Here is a 7,741-nt window from a genome sequence, read left to right as displayed (position 1 = left end):
GTAACACCTTAAGCAAGATGACATGACGTAGAGGAATTAACTCAAGCATTATGATAAAAACCCCATCTTTTTATTCTCGATGGCAACAATACAATACGTGTCGTTTCCCTTCTGTCACTAGGATCGAGCACCGCAAGATTGAACCCAAAGCTAAGCACTTCTCCCATTGCAAGAAAGCCCAATCTAGTTGGCCAAAACAAATCGATAGTTCGAAGAGACTTGCAAAGATATCAAATCATGCATATAATAATTCAGAGAAGATTCAAATAATATTCATAGATAAGCTGATCATAAATCCACAATTCATCGGATATCGGCAAACGCACCGCAAAAGAGTATTACATCGAATAGATCTCTAAGAACATCGAGGAGAACTTTGTATTGAGAATCAAAGAGAGAGAAGAAGCCATCTAGCTACTAGCTATGGACCCGTAGGTCTGTGGTAAACTACTCACGCTTCATCGGAGAGGCAATGGTGTTGATGTAGAAACCCTCCATGATCGAATCCCCCTCCAGCAGGACGCCGGAAAAGGCCCCAAGATGAGATCTCACGGGTACAGAAGGTTGCGGAGATGGAAAAGTGGTTTCGTGGCTCCCCTGGAAGTTTTTGGGGTATTTGAGTATATATAGGAGGAAGATCTAGGTCAGGGGGTCACCGAGGGGCCCACAAGGTCGAGGGCGCGCCCTCCACCCTTGTGGCTGCCTCGTGGCTCTTTTGACTTGCACTCCAAGTCTCCTGGGTGTCTTCTGGTCCAGGAAAAATCATCGCGAAATTTTTATTCCGTTTGGTATTCCTTTTCTACGACACTCAAAAACAAGGAAAAAACAGGAACTGGCACTGGGCTCTAGGTTAATAGGTTAGTCCCAAAAATCATATAAAATAGCATATTAATGCATATAAAACATCCAAAACAGATAATATAATAGCATGGAACAATCAAAAATTATAGATACGTTGGAGACGTATCAGGTACCGCATGTAATATTGTAGCCATGTAATTCTCCTTACGGTGCACAATATTATATAAAGAGGGATACTGAAGGGCTAGGGGCATCTCTCCTAACGATGTATCCTCCCAAAATTGTGTTGTCCAACACATGGCCTCAGATCTACTCCTTTTAAGTCCAATTATAGCCTCCATCCCAGCCACCATGGCAAGAACAAGAAGGGCAAGGAAGAAGGGTGATGGGGATCGGTCTGATTTATTAGACACGGGTAAAAGCCCTACATCCACTAGGGACTCAAGCATTACAACTACTTCTAGAGAAAAATGATAAGGCGACCACCCCCTCTCTCACATCCCCAGACGGCGAGGCCGTCAGATCTGGAAGATTGAGGGGTCGAGGAGGTGGAAATAGGAGGAGCAGAGGAGACAGGGAGGCGAAGAAAGTGAGGCTGGGAAAAGAAAAAATCAAAGTCATAGCATACCAAAACTAAGCCTAAGGCGTCCGGGTGGGGAGTGGGTAGGAGGCTATTCGAAAACTATGTTGCCACTCATGTGGGGTTAAAACATCATTTCCAACTTAGCGAGTGGATTCCTTCAATGTTTTTTCCTTCAAGGGAAAACCTCCCAAAGAATTCCCATGTTAAGCTTAGACATATAAGAGGTTTGAATCACACATGCTTCAATCACGCACACACACCGATCTAAAACAGTGGTCGGTACTCCAATCATTGTAGAGAAAACCACAAATGGAGATGGTGCCTACACTTTGTAGATAGCCTGCGGATGAGAGGATTTTTACCATTAAAATCAAATTATGTCTACATAGACATAGCAACTATATCAAGGTTGGTGCTCCCACCCTAATAAAGCCCACAAAACTTGCGTGGAACCTCATCTAGCCAGTGGCCAAACATGTTGGCAATATTGTACAGGAGATACAAATTGGACGCAAACCTCGATGACTGACGATCATGTTGCGAGCACAAATTCACATTGGAAAAAGATGTTTAATTGTTTGATCATAGTGACAAAAGTAAAATTTTCTACTTTTTGCTAATTGCGCCATGTAGGATTGTCCTTTTGTGGCAGTCAAAGCTTGGTGAAGGTACCATAGGAATTTTTTTCACTTCCAAAGGTACATTCCACTTTCAAATATTTTTCCATTGTCTAGTAGAACCTTAGAGTGTGTAAGCGCATGGCACATAGAATCTACTGTACAATCCCCGCCTTGTGTTACATTCTGAAGGAGTTCATCCCGACCTTGTTAGCCCAAGAGGGCCTGCCTTGACGCAAGACAAGGACTGACCAAATTCTAAGTAAAAGATATATTAGGCTGTGATATGTTCAAAAAAATTCTAAGTGTTCGCTTTGATGGGAGCTATGAAATATAGGGCTAGAGTAGAAAAACTAAATCCAATTGACAATTAGATGATAAATGTAACATCCCTGAGTAATGGCCTACTCAAATAAATGAATATTTTATTTTTGCATCGTTACGGCACCGTGCACCATTTCACATTGCAATTATCTCAAATGCATGATAAAAATATTAAACATCAAAAATTAATTTTATTTTGCAATTGTTATTTATAGGGTTTTATCAAATCATTTTCACTTTTGGTCTCAAACATTAAGATGGAGTCCCAATCTTTACACATTCTCTTCTAATAATATTTGGGAGCTCCACATAATCTTTCATTATTTAGCACAGCCCTAGCATCTGCCTCTACTTTAAATCACCAAAATGCCCTTTTTGAAATTTATTTTAAAAAATGTCAAACATTATCCAAACCCTCTGATCATTTTAGAATAATCCAGAATGTACGCGATTAATTTTCAAAATAATCCAGAATTTAATTTACAATATTCCAGAAATGGCACTTTTTTGTAATCAAAAAACAATGTTTTGAAATTTAATTTAGAATAATCCAGAAACAATTTCAAAATAATGAGATTTAATATAGAATATCCAGAAATGCCACATTTAATTTTTAAATTTTTTGGAGTCCATTTGGACCACGAAATCTACCCTACCCTATTCTATTTAGTATAAATAGAAAACAGAAAAAATCCTAACCGCGTGGACTCAACTAAACCTAAGACCACACGGGCCACTTACCTTCTTGCGTGGCCCAGCCCAACCTACCTAGTGCGCCGTCTGCCGTGTTCCTCCTTCATTAGAGAGTATGCGGACTCCAATGTCTGCCGCGTGCACACACCCCCGCCCCCTCCCCCCTTCCCTCTCATCCGCCGTCCACAAAGCTTATCCCCGTGCCAAAAGCATAAACTTAGCTCTCCCCTCCTATTCGCCTCCACCGGAGCCGCCGCTTGCGAGCCACCCGAACCACCGCTTTCACCATGGCCTGCGCCCCGAACCACCAATAACAATACGACTCCGCCGCGTATTTGTATCTATTTTCAAATAAGGACATGTGACTTAGCAAAACTGTTTCAAATAACGTTTTATGCCGGAGTTTAGAGAAAGCCAAGAAAAAACTAGATACATGACAAAAAAACCCATAATATAAAGAAGAAAAAGAAGTATAAATACAAATACAACAAATCATCCCCCACGGGCACTCTTTATCTGAATCTGAAACCTCTCTTTCCCCACTTTTCTCACTTTTTCACAAAAAGAACCCACCTCATCTCCCCCCTAGGGACTCTGCAATCCATACCTTTACTGCCATGTGCTGCATCGCTGTGCTAGCCCCTCATTACGCAAGCAAGGCATCATCGCAGGATCAGGCCGACGGGACGCAGCAGCAGCAGCACATGCCAGGCGGGTGGACACACATGCCTCCGTGCGTCACCCGGATCGCTGCCCAGATCGGCGCAGCTCACCCCGGCCTGCCCCGTCTGACCGATTTGACCGTCCCTCCTCCTCCTCCCTCCCTTTCGCGCTGGAAAGACCGCGCCACCACATGCGTCCGTAAGATAAAATATTCTCGTTCCGGTAAATGTTTCCGGTGCGGTGCGTGCACGTAGTACGTACACACACCTCTGCATCTGCGTGCGTGCAAGTGGAGCGCTCGCCGGGATCGAGGAAAAGGTGATGCCGCAGCACTACGCAAGGTAGTGTTGAAAAGTGGCGTTGTTGCTCGGATCCTTGGGCCCAGCAGCACACGTATCCAACACTGATAATCATGCCCGGTAGGAGTATCTCTGCTGCTCGGTCTAGTTTACGATAGAGTAAGGCCAACTTCACCACGCTACCTCAAACGAACGTCCGTTTTGTCCGGATTCTGTCCGTTTGGATAGGGATTTAGGGTCGTGTTCGGGCATGTCCTGGGATGCGGTGGCCGTGCGCCCAGCGTGCGGCCGCATCCGTTTGCCCCATCCTGTCCGCGTCTATTTAAAAAAAGAGCAACGTTTCAAATGTCAAGCCCTAGTTCACGGCCTCAGTTCATCACGCCGGCAACAAAGCCAGCGGCCTACACGTCCATCGCCGGCATCGGCCAGCGGCCGGCAACACATCCAGCCTCCAAAATGAATAGTTGTCCTCGCCGGCAACACAGCCAGCGGCCGGCAACACAGCCGGCCTCCAAAATGAATGTTTTCTCGCCGGCACACTGCCATAGGCCCAGCGGGCGGGGGGCACCCATGCCAGCCTCCAAAAAGAACGGCCACGCCGATCGGACGACCTAGTTCAGGCCTTCGGCGTCAAGCATCTCCTTCTGCCTGGCCTCGAACCAGGCCCTCGTCTTGTCGCTCATATTCGACAAGTCCACGCTCATGATCGCAAGGGCCACCTCCTTCGCTTTGGTGGCGGCATTGGTGGCCTTGATGTCGAGCTGCCTCTGCCTGGCCTTTACGTTGTCGGCCTCGATGTCGAGCTGCCTTTGCCGGGCGGCCTCTTCCATGTCGAGCTGCCTTTGCTGGGCGGCCTCCTCCATGTCGATCTTCCTCTTCTTGGCCGCCTCCTCCATCTCAAGCTTCTTTCTTTGAAGGTCTAGGTATTGCATCATTTGTTCGTCCTTGCTTTGCCGCTTCTTCTCGTCCCTCACATCCTTTTGAGACATCATGCCATGCAAAGTGTCATGCAATGCCATGGATGAGGCATCACGTATGTCATCAACCTAGCTTGGAGTTGGTCTTGCCCCTCGGCCTCTTCAACGCCTCGCCATCTCCACCTCCGGCGAACTTGGCCGTCTTCAGTCCTCTCTTCCTTTGTAGTTCACGGTATTGGTCCTTGAACTTAGGGCAATTGTTGATGAGCGTCCAACAATGCATAAGAGTGAATGGCTTGTCATTGTGCCGGGCCTTGAATGCCTCCAAAGATTGAAATGCCTACAACACATGATCAACAAGAAGTGAACATGCAAACATATACAAGGCCGAAGTCTCATGGCCGTAGCAAGGAAAGGGCTAGGAAGAGGAGAGCATACCGTGTCCCCAACGCCGAGACCACTCACGGGCCGTGCTTCAACGCTCTCAAATGCGGCTTGATACTTGTTGCACTCTTGTTGGATGAACAACCATCTCTTTTGAATCGAGCCGATGCCACGGTTGCTTGAAATTTGGTAGGGCTCGAACATCTTCCTTTCATGGAATGTTTTGTGGACTCTCATCCCAAAAACAATGCCCTTTTGTTGCACGCCGGTCCTCGGATCTTGGCTAATCTTCATCCAAGCTTGGCAAATCAACTTGTCCTCATCTTGTGTGTATGGACCCGTGGGAATGCTCTTCCTCTTCTTTTGTGCTTCCGCTCTGAGGGTCAGCTCGTCGATGAACAATGGCGCGCCACTAATATCAACGTCATTGCCTTCTTCTTCTTCTTCATCACCATCACCTTCGACATAGATGTCATCGTCTTCATGCCACGAGTCACCATGGTCGTAGTCTACACGGTCGTCGGCCTCTTCATCGGGGATGTACTGGGCGCGGCCATCCCGACTTTGGGTCTCCTCGGGGTCGTAGGCACGTCCGTGCCCAGCCTCGAAGATCACGTTCTCCATGTACTGGTTGTAGAAGGGGTCGTCGACCGGTGCCGTTGCTGTTGGCATTCCGTCAAACAACACGCGGGGGGCCGGCATGGTGCCCGTGAACGGTGCCCGTGCTTGCTTGCTCTGCATCTCGACGGACGGCCGGGCGCCGCTGCTGGACCCAGGCGTGACATTAAGGTCGATGACGGCCGCGGGGCGCGGTGTCGACGGCACGAACAAGCCAACGTCCGGCGACCCCGAGAAACGGATCTGGCCGTCGTGCCTTGGCGGAGGAAAGCCGGGCGACATGGGCGTGGTCCGCGACGTCGGCGACTGGCAGTGCGCAGGCCGGGCGACCGACGAGCCTGTGCTCGCCGGCCGACGGCCGCTGTAGTGAAACCGGCCGGACAGCCCATGCCAAGCATGAGGAGGGCGTGTGCTTTGTTGACGATGTCCTCCTTCTCGTCGGCCGCGGCCTTGCGCCGAGCGGCCTCCTTCGCATCCCGCTCGGCGGCGAACTTGGCCGCGGCGGCATTGACCTTGACGACCGCTCTCCGGCTCCTCTTCTTCACCGCTTCCGCGTCCAACCTGGCGATCTCCTCCAGCGTGCACTCCGACCGCGGCTTCCTTGCCGCCTTGGCCGCCTTCTTCTTCACCTTTCCGGGCGGGTCGACGGCCAGGCCGCCGGAATTCGGCTGGGCGTCGGCCATGAACGGGGGAGAGGGGGGCGGCGGGAGGGACGTGGGAGGGTTTGGGGGAAATGGCGCCAAATGGGGCGTGGGGGGTTTTGGTTTCTCCCACCGACAGGCGGGCCAGGGAAGGACAAGCGCGCACGTCCCGCCCGTCCCCGCGCTGTCCGTTTCACCCCAAAACCGGCGCAAACTTGGGCCGGGGATGGGTCGAAAGCGGACACGAAACGGACAAATGCCCGTTTGCTCCCGCGCGCTGGGCCGCCCGGTTTGTCCCTTTTACCCCAAACGGACGGGGCCGGACAGGATAGGGTCGCGCGGTGGAGATGGCCTAAGGCCAACTCCACCGCGCGACCCCAAACGGACGTCCGTTTTGTCCGGATTCTGTCCGTTTGGGTAGGGATTTGGGGTCGTGTCCGGGCGTGTCCTGGGATGCGGTGGCCGTGCGCCCAGCGCGCGGACGCATCCCGGCCGCATCCTGTCCGCGTGCATTTTTCTTTGCAAGTCCTTAACTTTTTTTTATCATTCATTTTTGGTACATGACAATACATCATCACATTTTGACTAGTAAAGCAAGGCCAAAGAAAATAACAACCACAAGAATATATTTTAGAAGATACCCAACTTCCATAACTGCTCCCTTGAGTTGGGTTAGGGCCTTCTCGATGCACTCATTGTTGACCTGTGAAGGAGGCTCGATGTTGCACCCTCCTTTCTTCTTCAAGCCAGAAGTCGATGTTGCTTCCTCATACCTAGTCTCGTGTCTAGTCTTAGGAACAAGTGCACTTGTCTCATCTACAACCTCTATGCTAGCTAAAAGTGCACGAACATGTACTAAATTTCGCTCTATCAATATATCGATGTACTTTTCTTCCCAATACCAAAACTTGCATCCATTCTACACAATAAAATTTGAAGTTAGCGCAACTAGTCTACTTCGAGAGCACAAACCGAAGCTAAAAAGAGCACATACCCCATCGTTTAAGCACTTGATGAACACCCATCCGGGATGTTCCGGCGTTGTAGACACGCGGCGCACGACCATCCTTGGGCAGTGGTCGCACTTAATGAGTGGCAACGGTGCGCCGACGAGCTTTTGGGCAAGCACCGAGCCCGGCCGGCCGCCATTCGTGTATCTGCCGGCAGACCACCGATGGTGCAGATCCGAGCGGCTAGAGGA

The sequence above is a fragment of the Aegilops tauschii genome, chromosome 7 (assembly GCF_002575655.3).
Source record: "Aegilops tauschii subsp. strangulata cultivar AL8/78 chromosome 7, Aet v6.0, whole genome shotgun sequence".
NCBI lineage: Eukaryota > Viridiplantae > Streptophyta > Magnoliopsida > Poales > Poaceae > Aegilops > Aegilops tauschii.
The sequence above is the reverse complement of the archived record's forward strand: the minus strand, read 5'-3'. Positions refer to the sequence as shown.